Genomic DNA, 20,678 nt, shown 5'->3' on the forward strand with positions numbered 1-20,678 from the left:
GCAGACTTCACTTCCCCAATGCTGTGTTTATGTTAAGCAATAGATCCTCTGCAATCAGTTCTCCAAGAGATGACATTTCTACATCACCATCAATGTCTGCCTCATCTCTTCTCATTACACTCAGAGCCATATTGTAGCAGGCATGTATGAATATCAAATATCAATACAGATTGAAGTGTAGTTTTGCTTTGTTCATTGTAAAATGAACTTTTATTCACCTAGTTCAGTTTTGTCTCTGAAGGCTTACTACCTCTGTCTGCTAACCTAGGCCTAGTCCTGGAAACTTCTAGACTCCATATAAGCTAAGATAGGCCTAGAATATTTTCAACCTCTTAGTCTTACTGCTTAATAATCCTCTCTGTCTCTGTCTCTCTGTCTCTCTCTGTCTCTCTGCCTCTCTCTGTCTCTCTCTCTCTGAGACTGGATTTTTCTGTATAACAGCCCTGGCTAACCAGACAGGTCTGAAACTCATGGAGACCTGCCTGCCTCTGCCTCCAGAGTGCTGGAATTAAGGACATGTGCCACAATGCTGTGCACATTTTTATCTTCTTTTTGTCTTTGGTTTTTTGCTTTTCGAGACAGAGTTTCTCTGTGCAGCCCTGGCTGTCTTGGAACTCACTCTGTAGACCAAGCTGGCCTCCAACTCACAGTGATCCATCTGCCTCTGCCTCCCAAGTTCTGGGATTAAGGGCATGTACCACTGAGCCTGGCTTTCCAACAATTGATTCTAATCTTCTGGATCCTTTTCATACTCTGGCTTGTCTGTCTTCACCTGTGTCTAACTTGTTCTCTCATTCAACCTTTCTCTGTAAATTTATCCCAGTAAAATTCTCTCTCTCTCTCTCTCTCTGTGTGTGTGTGTAGCTTCCTTTTCATCTTTTCTCATGAGAGGTGAGTGAATCCTACTCTGTCAAATGTTTCTCTGATTTCTCACTTTTTTGCCACTCAACTAGACATCATTTTCAAACTATCTTTACTTTCATTGTTTGGTTAAGGGCTTGTACTACAACTCCTGGAATAAAGCTTTTCATGAACTGAACCTTGCTTTATAACAAGCTGGTCTTGAACTCAGATCTGCTTGCCTCTGCTCAAAGATTAAGGGTATGTTTGTGTTCCAGCTGGATCATACAGACCTAGAAGGTCTTTGGATGTGATCTCTTCCCAGAGCAGCCATGTTCTCAATTAAATTTCTTCTTACAGCTCATTTTCACATTTTTTGTGAAATATTTCTTTCTTTCCAATATTTTTAAATGTATCTGAGGAGGATCTTGCTGTGTACATCTGCATAGAAAAAAATTTAAATCTTTTCCTAATGCCTGGTGGGTGTGGTGGCACAGGCCTTTAATCCCAGCACTTGGGAGGTAGAGACTGGCAGATCTTTGTGAGTTCAAAGCCAGGCTGGTCTAGAAAGAGAGTCCAGGACAGCCAAGGCTACACAGAGAAACCTTGTCTTGAAAAACCAAACCAAACAAAAAATCTTTTTCTTATACTCTCAAGTTATGGGGTATCATTGCACACCACTATTTCCATATGTTTGGTGTTTTTCTCTTTTTGTATTTTTTTTTGTTTGTACTTTCCATTACAACTTTTAAATTACATTTGTTAGTTATCTATTTTTTTAGTGAGTGTGTATGTACATAGATATGTGCATTTGTGTCAAAGCACATGTGAGGAGGTCAAGGGACAACTTGAGTAACAAATTTTCCCTGTATAATGTGAATCCTGTAGGTCAGACTCAGGTTTTCAAGTTGGTAGCAGGAAACTATACTCTGAGCCATTTCAGTGACCCAACACTTACCATCATCATTTTCCTTTGTCCTTCTGATTCAGTAAAAAATTATTTGATCCTGGGTGTCCTGATCCAAAAGGTGCACAGTTTGTTTGGCTTTCTTGGGACCTAGGTTGTAGTTGTGACCACCACTCTTCTTGCAGCAGTTCATCACACAATGGCACAGACATGGGCATCATTTCTGGGCAGCACTGTGTCACCTTGTCACAATTGTAAATTATGAGAAGCAAGCAAAGGGATGGCTGGATGATGCCACATCGCAGGCTCAGCCCCAGGGGCAGGGTGGATGCTTTCTGGGTGTCCTAGTCAGTCAGGGTGGAGTCTCTCTCCATCTACTGTGGCAACAATCAGAGCTGCTGGTGTTTTGGTGAGATGACTTATTGGTCCTGGATCTCTCTCTTTACATTCTCAATGGTGGCACTGAATTCAACCAGGAAGATGATGAACTTGCCCTTCAGTGCCTTGCCAAAGATTTACAAGTGGTGTTTGAAGGGTGGCGTAGTTCAAGAGAAAGAGATCTCAGTAAAAAATATATTATTTCTCTCTGTTTTTGGTGTTAGAGATTTGACGACACAGCCTCCGGTGTTCTAAGCACATTTTCTAGTGACAAACTACACCCCAGTTTTATTTTGTAATTATTTATTTCTTGTCATGTAACTTTTCCTCTGCTACCTTTTTTCATATACTTATGGGTTTAATTCTCTTTTTTTTTTTTGTATTGAGGTAGGCTCTGTCTATGAAGTTCTGGGGCTAGCTATGTAGATGAGTCTAGGCTAGACCTCACAGAGACCCTCTGCCTCTGCCTTCCCAATGCTGGGATTAAAAGTGTGAACCACAAACACCTGGCAGGTTTAATTTTTTTAAGCCCCTGAGTCTTTCATACCTGTATAAAGTGAGTTTTGATTGAGTTCTCACCCATTTCCTCCTCTTTTCCCTCCCTGCCTCTTGCTGATTTTCCTCCTTACTGATGTGAATTTCTTTCTGATTCCTTCCCTGTCCTGCTGGTTGTTGAACATGTGCTGCTTAATTCCATGAATCTGTGAGAGTTCCCATTTTCCTTTTCATTTGTTGAATTTGAGTTTCATTTCATTGTGGCTGAACTGATTCTTGATGTGAGCTCATCTTCCTGTTGCAGAGACCTGCTCTGTGGCCAGAAATTTCCAATCCTGGAGGGTCTTGCTGAGGCACTATGAGTTGGAAAGTTCTTGCATGTTTGGAGCATTTGGTCTGAAATGTTTGCTCCTGTCTGCTGCTTTCTTACTGAAGTTCTATCTAATGGTACAGAGGCCAGAGGGGTCTGTACTATTCTGTTCTCTGTCCCTCCCTGAATGTTTGCCACTTTTGTATAGGCATTTAATTATTAAATATTTAATTTTAGATTTATTTATTTTAAAGTCATGTGTATTTTTTTCCTGCAGGTATCTATGACCACCATGCCTATGTCTTGTGCATATGGTATCAGAAAAGAACACTAAATTCCATTAATTGGAGTTACCAGTGGTTGTGACCCACAATATGGGTTCTCAGACATGATTCTGGCTTCTCTCCAAGACCAGGAATTGTTCTTAAGCACTGATCCATCTCCCCAGCCCTGAATAAATGTTTATAATGTTATAAATAGTGAGGAGTTTATTTGTTTTGTCCTTAGGAAGTAATCTTATTCTCCTGGTGTGACAAGTATGTTACTCCAAATTCTTATTGAAATTGAAGTTTATATCTGGCATCAATTCTTTACTACAATAACAACTCTCTCTCTTTTCTTCACTTTTAGAAATTATTTCTTAGAGAATTTTAAATGCATCTTGTGCATTCCTTTGACTTGTCATGCTCAGTGTGTCATGTGTTTCTGGTGTCAGTTTTCTATTGATTGCATAGCTAGTTTATTTATTTATTTATTTATTATTTTTTGAGGCTTTCTGTGTATCCTTGGTTGTCCTGGACTCTCTTGTTCACCAGGCTGGTCTCAAATTTACAGAGATTTGCCTGCTCTGCCTTCTGAATGCTGGGATTACTGGAGTGCACCACTGTGCCTGGCCAGCTGTTCATGGCCTGATGGTAACTAATGAGTCATGTTATTGGAATGAGTAATGCGTGCATCCAGTGCTGTGAGCTGAGTCCCAGAATCCTTCCCACAGGCATGCACATCAGCAGGAAGACTTGATGCCCTCTTCTGGTTAGATAAGCTCCAGGGGATGAACTTTCCTCAGATGATTGATAGGCATTCATCATATCTCATTGGTCTTCTGTGTTTCATATGGGTCAGATGTAGAGAGGTGGCAGAGGCATCATATTTGTTCGTGGATATGAACTCCTCAGGATGTTGCCTCATACTTGTTCTCCAAACTTGCCCCATGGACTCCCATCCATGGCACCCCACATACACTGTAGTCACTGAGGACAGAGAGAGAGAGAGATGGACTCTGCTGGGTTACATTTTTAATCCTATGTGTCCAGTACAGTTTTCAGGATTGAGGATGACTCTGAGGCTTTCCAGGAGTAGTATCATAGTGGGAGGTAGGTGAGTTCCTGTCTGGAATCAGCCACATTCTTTGGCAGGCTACATGTGACTATGTCTAGAGTGGGGGTTCTGTTTTTGTGTGACTTTTTTGACATCAACAGTATATCTAGGTTTTCATTGGTTTGGGGAGTGAGTGGACTATGTCTTCCTCCAAGTGGGTGCAAATCTTCGTTATAGATGTTTGGCAAAATTTTGTTTCTTCATCTCTTTGAGGAAACTCATATTTCTTCACTTTTGAGAATGAAACACACAATACATACATAAACACACACAGAGACAGAGAGACACAGACACACAAACATAAAGAGAGAGAAAGAGAGAGAGAGAGATAAAGAGAGAGAGAGAGAGAGAGAGAGAGAGAGAGAGAGAGAGAGGACTAGAGAGACTTTTCTCATGCTTTTTTCTTAGATCATCCTTGAGTCATTGATGAGTACACCCATGTTGATCATGTGTATCATTTGTTTTTCATGTAAGAGTGAGATACTCAGTTATTTTTAGTTCAGGATTTTCAGTCTCTCCTTGGATAGAAATAAACTGCGTATCCAGCTCCATGCCTGACTAATTAGTGTTCTATTATTTTCTAAGAGCACCTTCAGGCTTGGCTGAACCGCCAAAGAAAGCTTTATGGAAAGAAGCTCGCCGTGAGAGAAGGGAGAGTGCAAATGCTTGTTACACTCCTAACTTTAGATGAAAGGGATTCAGGTTGCTGCCACTTAATATAATGATGGCTATAGGTTGCTTATTATATAGTCCTAATTATTTTAAAATATGTTACAACTACTCCTAAGGTTATTTTATATAGTCCTGATTATTTTAATTTATGCTACAACTACTCCTAAAGTCTTGACAATTGTTATTATGAAGGTAGATAGAACTTTACCAAAGATAATTTTTCCGTCAGTCTTGGTGGTTATGTGGTTTCTGTCCTTAAGTCCTTTACATGGTGTTTGGCATTTACCCATTATATGTGTTGAACCAAGTTTGCCTATCTGAGATGAAGCCAACTTGAGCGTAATGTATAATCTCAATGTGTTCCTAAATTTCCTTGGTATATATTTTGTTAATAACTTGTTCATCTGTGCTTATTAATGAAAAAGAAAGCTGTTTGAGAAAGAAGAGTGGGTTATGAGCTTTCCGCCTTGTTCTCACCTGAAATCTCACCATGGCCTACTTCTGAGAACTTGTGTCTGTGTTTCCTCTCACTTGTCCACTCCCATCCTAATGCTATTCACTGTCTTTTCATCGGAGAAGCCATCCCTTTCTATAGCCATCACCATCTGGAATTGCTTACTGGCTCCAGTGTCAACTCCAGGCTTCTGAGTAGACTGGGTGGACTCCTCATCTGTAACAGGTTGCTTGGCATCTCTTTGGGAGAAGAGTAGTGTGTGTACCAAATGTTTTCCCTCTCCCCTGGTACTGCTCAGAGAGCCCAAGGAGAAGTCAACTTTAGGGATCCCAGTCTAAAGAATTTAACCAGGGAACACAGGTGTTGTGTTTGTACTTCATTGGGTAATGTTAATTTGTCACAATTGATATCAGAAAGATACTTGGACACCAGTCTCTCAAGTTCCTAGGTCAATACTTTCTGCATCATTAGTGAAAATTCCTGGGCGTCTCTGCTGTGATAACGAGGCAGAGATAGGCAGTTCATTCTTTCCCTATACCTACCCTCTCCAACCCTCTTATGCAGATTTTCCTCCCTCTCACATTCTGCCACTGGAGAACTCAGCTTCACACGTTCACATTCTATCTGTCCTTCTCCTCTGAACAGTCTCCTAGCAACACCCTCAGGTCATGAAATAGTTAATTAAGGGTTTAGAATTCCTCAACCAAGACTGGAATCTGCAGTGGGTCTCTGAGGATCGACTACACTTAAGGATTTTTTCCTTTCAATAAATGTAACACCGGCATGTTCATATATAGGTCACCATTAATGGTCCAAGAATGAACAACAGTCCTTGTGTCTTTGGGCTTGGTTTGAGCTTATGTATGCAACAAGGCCCATGATTTGTTCTCATTCCTTTATCAGAATGAATCTTCCAAGACTATATTGTGATCCAACCCAGAGAGTCATGGTCCCACCGAGGTCACTAAGTAGCTGTACAAGAGAGACAATATCAGTGTACTGTTGAGTTCTTGAAGGGGCCAACATCAGCCAGGGCTGTACTGTGATGAGTACTTTAAGGGTTCAGTTGCTGCTTAGGCCATAGCTACATCAAAGAGTCTTAGGTGTGGCCCTAATCTTGACACCTTGAGGTGAAAGCCATGGCGCTCTGCCTCAAGCCTCAGCTTTGGACAACAGTAGTAGCCTGCCCCAGTGCTATGGCATCCCTCACCAAGTGGCAGTGACACATGTTTATGCTGAGGGGACCCGCTGCATTCCCCAAAGCTTCTGCTATCCACTGTGCTCCCCAGCCCTGTGACATGCTACCTTCCCCAAGCTTCAGGAAACCCACTGCCCTTCCCTTCGTGCCCTATAGCCTACTGCACCATCAGGTCCAAAATCTATGAGAAGCCAGCCACTACATTTCAAGTGGCTTACTGCCAGTCCTCCTCCTTTCCTTGGAGCAGTCAGCTCCTCTTTCCTGCTCTGGGGTGTGGAGACAGGAGACAAAATGTTGTCTCCTGTTAGTGCCCCAGTGGGAGCTGTCCATGGTGAGTAATCCTGCCTCAGCAGAGTGGTATGAAAACCTAGACAGGTATCTTGCCTCAGAATGCCTGCTGCCACTGCCTTGGGAGCTGTCCATTATAATTACAATGTCAGTGGACTCTTTATAAATTTTGGACACCTTGTAAACTTTTACAAACACTTATCTCAGAAAAGTGGGCAGACCTCTGCCTGAGAAAACTCCAAGAGCTCAGACCCCCCACCCAGACCACTGTAACTGACATCTCCAGCTCCTCATTAGGACTCAGCCTAGATCATGCTAATTTGAAATGAAAAATCTGTACAAAACACCCAATCCCTGGGCTTCCACCAATCCATACTCTGTAAATCCCCATACACAGAGTCCTCTTCTCTCAAATTGATCCCAAAAAGCCAGTCACAGTTGATGAGTCCATACAGTCTACTCATAAGCCTGGAGTTGACACTGGAGCCACTAAGCAATTCCAGAAGGTGATGACTTCACCAGAAGGTGATGGCTTCTCAGATGGAGATACAATGAAAAACATTGTGATGGTAGTTGACAAGTGAGAGGAAACACAGAACCACAATTTCTCAGAGGCAGGCCATGGTGAGATTTCAGCTGAGAACAGGGTAGAATGCTCATTATTCACTCTTCTATCTCAAACAGCTTTCTTTTTTTAATTTCAAATTTTTACATATACATTTATACTATTACACATCTATACAATAGATTACATATAGCAAGAAGAACCATGAAACAATCAGGAATTATATAAATGTCAAGTTCTTAGTGTTTTGGCATTTGTATTTCACAGCCTTGAAGACATCTTTCCTATCTTGGTGCATCTAAAATTCTGAACGTAATTCAACCTCCATCACATCTTGTCATTATCAACTTAAAACACATATCTATACCTAAAAATATCTTAACCCCTAAACAACTGGGCTTCATCATAAAACTAAGCTTTAACTCCACCAGAGACTTGAGAAGGAATAAACTTGATTACCTGAGTATGCCAGGAGTGCAGGTTAGTAGCTTTCCAAATGAGAAAATGACAGAGACAGTTTGCTACCTGAGTTGTCACCCAAAACTCTTTATAATTTTGGATCATCTTCTTCAGCCTTCTGTCCCAATGTATCTGACAGGCATATTTGTGAGGCAGGAACTACCGAGGACCTGCTTACCCTGTCTTGGCAGTCTTTGGCTGTTGACTCTGCCTGCACCCAAGTTTGCCCTTTTTAAGGCATAATTCTGTCTGTGGCAGAAATGAGGACATTATGGCCAGTGGTTTCTTTGCCCCACTTGAAGCCATCTCCGTAAGGAGGTTCTTTGATGCTCATCGTCCTCTTTGAGTTAGGTTGTGTGTTGTCAAGGGTTAACCTGCATCTGAGGTTTAGGGGAATATAGAAATATATAGCAAAGATAGAACAAAAAGTAGATTAGTGAATCAGCTTCTGAACTTAGTACCTCAATTGTTATTTTTAATTCACTGGTATAGAAATTTGTATATAGAGGGCAAAATAAGTTTAACTCTAGATACAGTGGTATATAATTGGAACTCAAATGTAAGATTCTTCTTCTATAATTTTTTTCTATTCTAATATGTGGTATTGTATATAACACAGTTACAAGGCAAGGTTTACTTCCAATGCTTTGAAAGTGCTATTGCAAGCTGCTTAGGAATAATAAGTTACACAAGTTAATTGCTAGTTGATCAAATCATGGTCATGTCAATTGCTAGTCTACTTATATCACAAGAATATACATCGTAGGTGCAGCAGATAGATATGATTCTATAGAAAGATATGGTAGGATAGTTAGGTAAAGTCTTCAAAGACCTCAAACATCTTTCTTTTTCTTTGATGAACATAGTTGAATAAGTTATTAACAAAATATATATCAAGAAAGTTTAGGGGCACATTAAGATTATACATTACAATCAAATTGGCTTCATCTCAGGTAGGCAACCTTGTTTCAACTTATGTAATGGGTAAATGTCATACACCGTGTAAAAAAATTAAGGACAGAAACCACATGAGCACCAAGATTAATGCCAAAATGTTTTTGGTAAACTCCTACCTGCCTTCATAAGAATAATTGTCAAGAGTCTAAGAGTAGTTGGAGTACATATTAAAATAAAAAAGACTATATACAATAATCCTGTGCCCATCATTATAGTAAGTGGAAACATCCGGAGGGCATTTGATCTAAAATTATGAGTGAGACAAGAGATCCATGCTCCCCTCTCTTATTTTCAAACATGTTTCAATAAAGCTTTCTCTGTCAATTCAGCCAGGCCCAAAGGTATTCTTAGAAAGTAATAGGATACTACTTAGTCAGTCATGAATCTGGGTGTGAAGTTTCTTTTCTTTCCAAAGAGACACAAAATCCTGAATGGAAAATAACTGGGTATCTCACGTTTGTATGAAAAAGGAGCGATACACATGTTCAACAGGGTTTATTCATTAAGTCAAGTTCATCTAATAAAGGAACTCATGGATGAACTCTCCTCTCTCTCTCTCTCTCTCTCTCTCTCTCTCTCTCTCTCTCTCTCTCTCTCTCTCTGTCTTTCTTTCTCTGTGCATGTTGTGTGTTTCACTCACCGAAATAAAGAAATTGTGTTTCCTCAAAGAGACAAAGGAACAAAATTTTATTAGGCATCTATAATGAGGATTTGCATCCACTTGCAGAAATACAGAGAGTCCAATTACTCCTCAAACCAGTTAAAACCTAGAAACAGTGTTGATATCAAAGAAGTCACATGAAAAACAGAACCCAAACCCAAGACACTACCACATGGATCCTGCTCAAGGCTAAGGAAGATTCAGGACAGGAAACCACCTACTTCCCACCACGTTCCTGTTCCTGAGAAGCAACAGGAGCCATCCTCAGCTGGGAAAACTCTGATGAACACACAGGATTACACATCTAAGCCATCAAAGTCCATCTCACTATGTGCTCAGTGACTATGGTGCATGTGAGGTATCCTGGATGGGAGTGTGTGGAGCAAGTTTGAAGATCAAGCATGTCACATATCCTGATGAGTTCATATCCACCAGCAAATATGACGCTTCTGCCAACTCTCTACATCTGACCCATCTGAATCACAGAAGACTAATTAAATGTGATGTATGCTTATCAGTTATCTGAGGACAGTTCATCACTTGGAGCTGGACTATGGGACCCATTGGCCCTAGATATTCTGATACTGTCTTTAATTTCTTTCTTCAGAGACTTGACCTTCTTTTTATACAGGACTTTAGCTTGCTTGGCAAGGGTTATACTGATACAGTTTGTATTATTTGTGGCTATTGTGAAGGATATATAGGAACATATTGCCATGTTGCAGCAGTACAAAGACCACTGTTATGGAAGAATTTATGGTAGGAAGACTGTATTCCAGGAAAATTGTGATAAATCTTTGAAATCAAGTCTTTAAAATTAACTAAAATCAAGCAACATGGTCATATATTCCTCTGCCTAAATATTGGCACTGTTTAGTTTTGAAACAACCAAGCACAGTCATTGTGTAGGGAGGTGAAGCCACAGAATCCTGTGTAAGTTTCATGTCCCAGAATAGCCGATGTTCCTCCTTGATTGATAAGCACTCCTATCCACGTCTTTACAATGCTTTTCTCAGGCTTGGAACACTGAACTCCGCTGTAGTTCAGTGAAGTCTCACACAAGGGATCACTTAGTTACCATTGCAAGGGAGAATTAACTTGGTTCCTGACAATGCGCCATCAGTATGGCAATTTGTGTATGTGGGTGTCTAGCATGTCCCTAATAAGGAACTGGCAGAATGTGAAGGGAAGTATAAAGAAGCCGAAGATCCTTATCAAGTTACGCAGTACACGTTTCTTTATTACTGAAATCATAAAACATTATACTCATTTTATGCCATTGAACTGGCTGATCCTCACACTAACCTGAAAGAAAGGTGACTGCTACTTTTTTGCTCATAGGAAAGTAGAAGTGACATTACTACCTGCTTGGTTTGAACATCGGTAAGTGTTATTTTGGTATTCTATATAAAACAGGGCAAATTTCCTTCCATGGCCATTTCTGCCTAGGGTATTAAGACAGTATTCTAAGTATAAGATAAAGGCTGTGGCCAAGAGAGAATGGAAGCTGGGAAAGGGGGAATTTCTGAGGAGTTTCAATGCCGTGGTGGGAGACAGACTGCCCCTTATAGAGAAGAAGTAAAAGGAATAAAGCAATTCCCACATAATGAAGTACAAGGCTGGAAGAATCCTTGCCTTCCCTCAGTGTGTGACCCACAGCTTGTAGAATTCTACATAAGCTTTCTCTGGTACTGGCAGTGATGGCCATCTTTGATCTTACCATTAACATTGGCAGTTTTGGAATCCTAGAAAAGGATTCTTTCTCTTATAGGAAGGGTTGATGAGAGAATCAATGAGTGCCTGCTCATCTTTTAGTGTTGGTTCTCCTGAGTCACAACCCTCCTTCCCAGAGTACTTTCTCCTATTATCAGTGGGCCTTGAGTTTTCTTGGGTAATCAAGACAAATATCTCCCTTCAGCACCCAAGAAAACAGAAGATGAAATGTGCATATGTCTTTAAAACATTATTGCAATAATGCAAATTTAGAAAACACACAGTTCTTCCCCCCTAGAATTGAATAAGAAGCATTCATACATCCTCTTTGATACATATTTCAATGGGCTCAGGCAAGGTATCACAACTCATGAAATGCCAACATGAAACTTTCCAACGCCAGTGCTAATTTCAGTCTCATATTTGACTTTTCTATTTAACATAGGGGACAAGAGACAAAAAATTTCTGTAACTGAGGGCAAAGTAAAGTCTTTACCCTCATGTGCATATGTCTATAAAAAGAGAGTGAGGACTCAGCCTCTTTTCTGAAGCAGGGGAGATGTCCTAACTTTTTAATCTTACACTAAACGACTCAGGTAATCTTTATGTCATTGATTTTTCATGTCAAAGTAGAACCTCATGTGGCAATCTTTTGCATCAATGTTCTTTCTTTCTTTCTTCTTTTTGTATTGTCTTTATTTTGGAAGAGGATTTCTCTATGTGTCCCTGGCTGTTCTAGAACATGTGGATGATGCTGGGTCCAAACTCAGAGAGATCCATCTTTCTCTGATTTCCCAGTGCTAATATTAAACAGTGTGAGACATTGCAGATGACAAGACGGTGCATGTAATTGTGACAAGTATAACCATTGTATTTTTTTTTCCTTTTGGTTTTTTTGAGACAAGTTTTCTCTGTGTAACAGCTCTAGCGGCCCTGGAATTCCCTGCTTGACCTCATGGAGATCCACTTGCGTTTGCCTCCCAAGTGCTGAGATTAAAGGCATGTACCACCACCACCCGACTCCATTGCCTTAACTTTGACAAAAAATTTATACATGGAAAGTATAGAAGAGAACGTGACTGTGTATATAGAGAAGGCTGAAGGTAAAGACACCAGAGAGAAGTTACAGTCCAGTATAGTGATGTGTAAAGACTTTATGTCTTTAAGATCTTAGGTGAGGTGGCACCCTGGAAGAGACTGTAATGTGTGTCTTTTTACTGGGGAATTGAGTTCATTGATGTTGAGAGATATTAATGACCAATGATTGTTGATTTCTGTAACTTTGGTACTGGTGCTGGTAGTGTGTGTGTGTGTGTGTGTGTGTGTGTGTGTGTGTGCGTGCATATGTGTGTGTGTGTCCCTTTTTGTGTGTGCTGATGTGAAGTTATTTATTTCCTATGTTTTGTGTGTGTGGGTATAGTTACCCTTGTTCTTTTGGAGTTTTCCTTTAAGAATCCTCTGTCGGGATGGTTGACTGAAAACATATTGTTTACATGTGGTTTTGTCATGGAATATCTTGTTTTCTTCCTCTATGGAGATTGAATGATTTTCTGTGTATAGTAGTCTGGGCTGGCATCTGTGGTCTCTTAGGGTCTGGAAGATATCTGCCTATGCCCTTATGATTTTTAAAGTATCTGTTGAGATGCACGGTATAATTCTAATAGCTCTACATTTATATATTACTTGGCATGTATTCCTTGTGGCTTTTAATATGTTTTCTTTGGTCTGTACATTTAGTATTTTAATTAATATGTGGTGGGGAGGAATACCCATTTATTTGGTATTTTGTAGGCTTCTGTCGTGTTATAGGCATCTCTTTCTTTAGGTTAGGGAACTTTTCTTCCATGATTTTACTGAAGATATTTTCTGTACCTTCAAGCTGGATATATTCTTCTTCTTCTATTATTATTATTCTTAGGTTTGGTCTTTTTATGGTGTCCCAGATTTCCTGGATGGTTTGTGTTAGTAAATTTTTAGATTAAGCATTTTCATGTATTTTGTTCCTTACAGTCTCACATGATGTGTTAGAAATGTGCAACACCATTTCTCTTTTATGTGTGTGTGTGTTGTTTTCTGATGTGTGTATTTTTCATTACAACTTTTAAATTACATTTGTTAAACTATCATCTATCTATCTATCTATCTATCTATCTATCTATCTATCTCTCATCTATCATCTATTTTTGCATATGTTTAAACTTTAGTAATGTTTCTTTTATGACTGTGGGAGCCCTTACATTAGGGAAGAGTTGTTCAGAAATGAGATATCACTGGGTTTATTTTCCCTTTGATGAGTATTAAGTGTCCTTCCCTATTCCTTTTGATTAATTTTGGCTGAAAGTCTATTTTATTAGATACTAGAAAGACTACTTCAGCTTGCTTCTTGGGTCTATTTGTTTTGGCATCTTTTTTCCAGTCTTTTACTCTGAGGTAATGTCTATTTTTATTGCTGAGGTGTGTTTCTTGTATGATGCAGAATGATGGGCCCTTTTTTTTGCTTCCATTTGGTGAACATGATTCTTTTTATTAGGGGGTTGAGGCCATTGGTATTTAGAGATATTTATGACTAGTGGTTGTTAGTTCCTGTTCTTTTGATGGTGGTGGTGGTGGTATGGTGGTGGTGGTGGTGGTATGGTGGTGATTGTGATGATGTGTATATGTGTGTGTGTGTGTGTGTGTGTGTTTCCTTTATTTTGTTTTGTGGGTGTGAGGTTACTTGTTTCCTGTGTTTTTCAGAGTATACAGGTCCAGGTAGCAGCAGATTTATATGAATATTTCAAAGAAAAATATGCAATTGGATTTAGCCTTTTAATTCATTCCTTTGCATATTTTTGTTGTTTCCAAGACTGAGTTTCTTGTGTATCCCTTACTGTAGTGAACCCACTCTGTAGAGAAGGCTTGCATTTAACTTAGAGATGCACCTGCCTCTGCTTCCCTAGTGTTCCTTTTCACATTTTTTATTTTTATTTTACCTTTTCACATTTTTATGTGAGATATATCCACATTTTCAAAAGTTTTTAAGGCTTAAGAGATTGGTATTTCTATGTACACATGTATGATATGAGATTTTTTTTTATCCTGTTCCTCACAGTCTCAACTGATCAGTTGCAAGCATGCACCACTATTTCTGGTTCTTTATGATGTGTGTACTTTCCATACAATTTAAAAATTATATTTATTTATTATCTATTAATTTTTTGCAGTGTGTGTGTTTGTCTGTGTGTGTGCATGTGTATAAATGTGCCAAAGCATGGCCAGAGAGTTCATAGGCCTTCTTAACAATCACTTTTCTCTTTGCAAAATATGAATTCTGTGGCTCAGAGTCAGGTCTTAAGCCTTGTCTTTAGGCAGTTATGCACTGGGCCATCTCACTGGTCCACACCTAACATCTGCACATTTCTTATTCCATCTCCTTTGTGAAAAAAATAAAAATTACAGTTTTTCACTGGTCCTGGGCCAAACAAGGTCTTGACTTTATTTGACATATTCTGTACAGGTTGTTGGTGTTTTCACCCTTCTTGTGGCACTTGTCAGCAACACTATTCATGTTGTCATAGTTGTACCCCTGGGAAAGCTGCCAAAGATATGGCAGGATGAGTCTACCACAGAGGTTGTTTGAGGAACAGGTGGGCTATTTCTGGATGATGTAGTTGGCCTTGGTAAAGTCACTTTCCATCTGTTGGCTGCAAATATCAGCTTCTGGTGGTAATTTGTGATTCCTTACTGATCTTTGATTTTATCAGGACACTCACAATGGTCTCACTGAGGTCCATCTATAGGATTATGGTTTTGCTCTTTAAGGCTTTCCAGAAGGTCCACATATTGGTGTCTGTTCGGCCACTTTGTTGAAGAGAAAGAGAGCTCAGTAAAAGTATTTTATTTTTTTTTATTTTGGTGCTAGGGATTTATGGAGGGACTCTGGTTAATATCCGGGGAATGTAGTCTACCTTTGAGTCATGCACACATTTTTTTCCTGTGATTTTCCACTTCTGATATTACTTTTAATTTTTCCTTTGTTACCCTCACCTTATGTTTATAAGTTTAATTATTTATGCTGTTGTTTTGAAACAGGGTTTCTATCTATGTAGCCTTGGCAGTGTGGAAGATGGTTATGTATACCAGGCTGAGCTGGAACTCACAGAGATCCTTCTGATTCTGATTCCTACATGCTGAGATTAAACCTGCAGGCACCACACCCAGCCATTGGCTTATATTTTTTGTCATTTGAAAATTTCAAACCTGTATATGTAATGTTTTCATCAAGCCTATCTTTCAATCCTTCCTGTTATCTGTCACCCTCTCTTGATTGTTCCCATCCTCAGTAATCTTTCTTTTTTTATTCTTTTCCAAACCTACTGGTTGTTAATAATGTGCTAATTAATTACCATGAACATTGAAGAGGTCTCATTTTCCCTTTCACTTACTGAATTAAAATTTCATTCCACTGTGGCCTAATCTTATTCTTGATGTGAGCTCATCTTCCTAATGTGGTGACCTGCTCTGTGACCAGCAGTGACCTGTCCTGGAGAGTGCTGTGGGCTCATTGTCAATTATTAGGTTCTTTCATGTTTTGGTGTATTTAGTCTGCAGTGTTGCTCATGTCAGACACTTCCTTGCTGATGTTCTCACTGACTGTTGTGCCCAATCTTAAAGTGGTCAGAATGGTCTCTATTACCACATGGTTCTTTGCGTTGACACTAAAGTCTTCCAGTGTATGGAGGTGTTTATATCATAACATACTCTATTTATATTTATTTTTAATGAATGAATATTTTTTTCTGAGCATATGAATTTACAATGTATGTGCACCACATATGTTCCTGGTGCCAGTGGTTTTGAGCAGAGAATGTTGGATTTTCTGGGACTGGAGTTACATGGAGGAAGCAACATGTCAGCATCCTGCATGCTGAGAGGAATGAATTCTGTCAGGTCTGATCCAGCATCGGTGTCTGGTTCTTTTGTTCTGAAAACATAATTTATAACAAGCATTATGCAGTTCTAACGTTATGATTGTAATGATCTTCTGATTTTGACATGAGAATATTGATGTCTTTTTGCAAGCTCTCTCTACTAGTCTCTTCTTTTGTGGTTATGTTAGAAATAATTTCACTCTTTTAAATTTTTTCATTTTTAATTTGTTCACTTTACATCCCAATTTTAGGCCCATCCCTTGTCACCTCCTGGTCCCAACCTCCCTCCCTCATACCCCCCTCCCCTAGTTCAGAAGGGGAGTCCTCCTCCCTTAACATCTGACCTCAGCCTATCAAGTCTCATCTGAACTGCTTATATTCTCTTCCTCTTGGCCCTACAAGGCCACATCACTGGGGGAGTTGTTCAATGTATGGGGACCAAAGTCCATGTCAGTAGTCCCTACTCCCCATATTATGAGACCATAATGAGACTGTGCTACCTGTCTACTACATATGTGCAGAGGGTCTAGGCCCTCACCATGCCTGGTCCTTGGTTGGTGCATCAGTCTCTGCAGCCTCAACTTCCTCTGCTCTTATTTTTGCCTCCATTGGTCTCCTTGTGGAACTCCTGACCCCTCCAGGTCCTTCCATTACCAAACTCTTCCATAAGTATCTCTGTGCTTCACCCAGAAGTTGGCTGTGAGCATCAGCATCTGCCTGGATCTCCTGCTGGGTAGATTATTTCAGAAGAACTTTATGGTAAGGTTCCATCACTTCAACTGCTTCTGGTGCCTATTCCATTTGTTGCTCTGATTGAGAACTATGCATTCTCCATAGGGTCTTCCTTGTTTTTTACGTTCTTTAGGTGTGTGTATTGTAATGTCTTTATCTTGTATTATATGGCTAATGTCTGCTTCTAAGTGAGTTTATACCATGCATGTCTTTCTGGGTCTGGGTTACTCACTCAGGATTATCTTTTGTAGTTCCATCCATTTGCATGCAAATTTCAAGATTTTCTTGTTTTTAATAGCTGAGTAGTATTCCATTGTGTAAATGTACCACAGTTTCTTTGTTCATTTTTTGATTGAGGGACATGTAGGTTGTTTCTAGGTTTTGGCTATTACAGGTAAGGATACTATGAACATAGTTGAGGAAATGTCCTTGTTGTATGGTGAAGAATCAGGTTATATACCCAGGAGTGGTCTAGCTGGGTGTTGAGGTAGAACTATTCCCAGTTTTCTGAGAAAGCACCAGATTGGTTTCCAAAGTGGTTGTAAAAGTTTTCACTCCCACCAGTAATGAAGGAGTGACCTTCTTTCTTCACATTCTCACCAGCACATGCTGTAACTTGTGTTTTTGATCCTAGTCATTCTGGTATGTGTAAGATGGAATCTCAGAAATTTACTCTTTTATTTGCCAACTCTAAATATTTCAAGGAGTTGCCATAGCAACTTCTCAAGGTTGATTGGTACAAGTCTCACCATCACTGTTGGTTGTTCTATTCCCCAGCCTTTCTTTCTGGAGTTCCTTTTCTAGAAAATTGTGGGCCTTGGCTTTTCTTATGAGAAAAAGACAAAGAACTTCCGTGGCCACCAAATAAAGTCAAAGATTAGATTTGCATATGACCATAATACACTCTTACAATGATGCAAATATAACAAGCACACAGTGTATTTTCCTGGATGTCAGTAAGACCTTTGATGATATTAATAATACGCCTTCATTTATATTCCAAGGGCCAAGCATCACAGAAGGTGAGATATAGGCATGGGGCTGTTGAACACAACACTGATTCCTAGCTCACGTCATTCAAGATTTCCATCTATCTTTGAGGCAGTAGACAAAATGGTTCTGTTCCTTTGCAGTAAGGAAATTTCTTTAAACTATCATATGTCTCCCTAAAGGGAGAATGAGTTCTCACCCCGTTTGGTGAAACAGATGATTCCCACACTGAAAATTTCAGATTTTATTTGGCATTGTCTTTTCATGTCAACTTAGACTGTCAGAGGGAAGCTTTTGCATCAGATATCTCTCTTACTAAGTTGTCAGAGTTACAGAGATGCTCCTGAAAATAATACAAGATGAGAGAATAGCAAAAGGTGACCAATGAACAAAGCAGACAAAAATTTAAAGACATGAAAATTAGTGAGAACGATGTGGCTGTGGATATTGAGAAACCACATGCTGAAGACAACAGGAAATAAGCCACATTCCAGTGGAGTGAACTGTCAACACTATACATTTCTCAGACTCTCAAGTGAGGTATCAAATTGGCCAATTTACTTTGTTCACTGATATAGCTACCTGTACATCTCCATAAATACTGCAGTCATTTCCAACAGTTTCTCTGTAATTAATCACCAAATCAATAACTTATGCACGTAAAACTAAATCTAAATGCAAAAATACATTGAATTCTTATTGACTGCTTAATCAGAGCTATCTTCTGCTTGCAGATAAAGGATTCAGAGTACAGGGGGAAAAGCCCTCAGTGTTGGCCTTGATTTTGGATTCCTGACAGTGATCTCTGTTATCAGCATCTTCAGATCTAGCATTGGTTTGAGTCTGTGTCTTATTTGATGCTATCCCACACACCTTCTTTACCTTACATGAGGTTTGAGCTGTCCTTGGTGCGTGCAGGATGAATATCTGGTCATCACGGCTCACCAGGAATATGGGCACGACTCTTATCTCCCTGTGATTTCTGTGTTAACAAGCCTGGCTTGAAACACACCTGTGTAGTTTGGACTCTACATCAACCTCTGAGGTTGCCCATGTATTGTGAGACATGTTAAACAGGAAGCTGTAAAGTGTCTTTTTCCTAAGAAATCTAACTTGTGCTGAAGTACAAAGTAAAAATGAAGTGTCCTGAGGACAGGAAGTCAGCACTTAGTCTCTCTGAGGTTTTTGTAGCAGGTGAAGTCTGAGGCAGTTCCAATACTATTATAATCAGAACGTACTCTGATCTGAGTGTCTCCATCCCTGTTCTGAGATTTCTGTTTTTTTTTATTAATTTATTCTTGTTACATCTCAATGTTTATCCCATCCCTTGTATCCTCCCATTCCTCCCCCCCCCATTTTCCCATTATTCCCCTCCCCTATGACTGTTCCTGAGGGGGATTACCTCCCCCTGTATATTCTCATAGGGTATCAAGTCTCTTCTTGGCTACCTGCTGTCCTTCCTCTGAGTGCCACCAGGTCTCCCCCTCCAGGGGACATGGTCAAATGTGAGGCACCATAGTACGTGAGAAAGTCATATCCCACTCTCCACTCAAATGTGGAGAATATTCTGACCATTGGCTAGATCTGGGATTTCTTAAAGACCCCCGGAATAGGTGAGCATGCATGCTCAGGGTATCTCAGCAAAACTGAAAAATATGCTAACAATGCACTTTAGGTTCTCTTGCTCAATGACATAAGTTCTCAATTTCCACAAGAAGCCTAAGCAAAAAATCATTTCAATTAAAGCATGGACACTCCCTCCTGTCACACCAATGATGTCCTCACATTTGTTCTGTGTTACAAAGATGATCCTTCAAACAGGGCAGAATTCTCCTACATGTGGCAGGCTTTACTCTGCCTATTGCCTGGGTCAAGCACCAGGCTTCTCCTGACGCAGCACACAATAACAAGTCTCACTTAAATCCATGCAAAAGTGTCTCATATCTTTATATTCAGTGTAGGCCAGAAATAGCTGTAAATTGAAATTTTCTATTCCTCACCCACCATTCTTTTAGTGACTATGAGGAAGCCCTCTTCTCAGAGCCTCCTTAATGGTCTCCTTTATTTGTTCATCCTGTCCATTTACAAAGCACTGGGCCCTTAATATAAGTAGTCGTTTTTCTGGCTTGAAGATGCCTTGCAGAAGATGTAGGCTGATGCTGTGGAGAGCTTTCAGAGCAGAAGAAACATACTGAGAACCTGACTGACGCTCACGTTACAACAAGTCTTTTCCTTCACACTTACTTTTAGTACAGGAATTATTCCTTCCCTAATTATCCACACACCATGTTGAATGGTTATTAATATTTAATATTGATTTATTATTTTAATAAATCAGTGGTTACTCCTTAGCCAGCTTTATACTCAAATGACCACATAGAGAGATTAGGACGTATTTACTTAGTGTAGGGCACAATACTGTACAATAATTTCTCCATCCTAGTCCTTCAAGCTACTATAGTTTCCTCCCATTTAGATCTCCCATACTATACTTGTTTTTCACTCATATCCTAGGTCTGGCTCATTCCTTCTAGTGTTTCTCAGTCCCCACCATGTGCAGTTCCCCTGTCCTTCATGATCTTCCTCCTACCCTCACTGGGCCAGCATGTGCCATCCGATTCTCTGTCTTGTTCAGCATTGGCTAGTTGGCTTTTATTGGCAGAGACAAAATAGTGTCATGCTTACACAAACTTGAGACAGGAGATACTTAGAATAAACATAATGATTCAATGACATGATTGAAACCAGATAGTGAGATAGAGGACTCAGCAT

At 39.8% G+C, this 20,678-nt stretch overlaps 1 protein-coding gene across 1 annotated transcript in view; it reads left to right on the forward strand.

Annotated features, from left to right (window-relative positions):
- Window positions 1–20,678, forward strand: part of Ndufa3 (NADH:ubiquinone oxidoreductase subunit A3) — a 331,527-nt gene that overhangs the window by 250,051 nt on the left and 60,798 nt on the right. The window lies entirely within an intron of this gene.

This window comes from Acomys russatus, chromosome 19, assembly GCF_903995435.1.
Source record: "Acomys russatus chromosome 19, mAcoRus1.1, whole genome shotgun sequence".
NCBI classification, from domain to species: domain Eukaryota; kingdom Metazoa; phylum Chordata; class Mammalia; order Rodentia; family Muridae; genus Acomys; species Acomys russatus.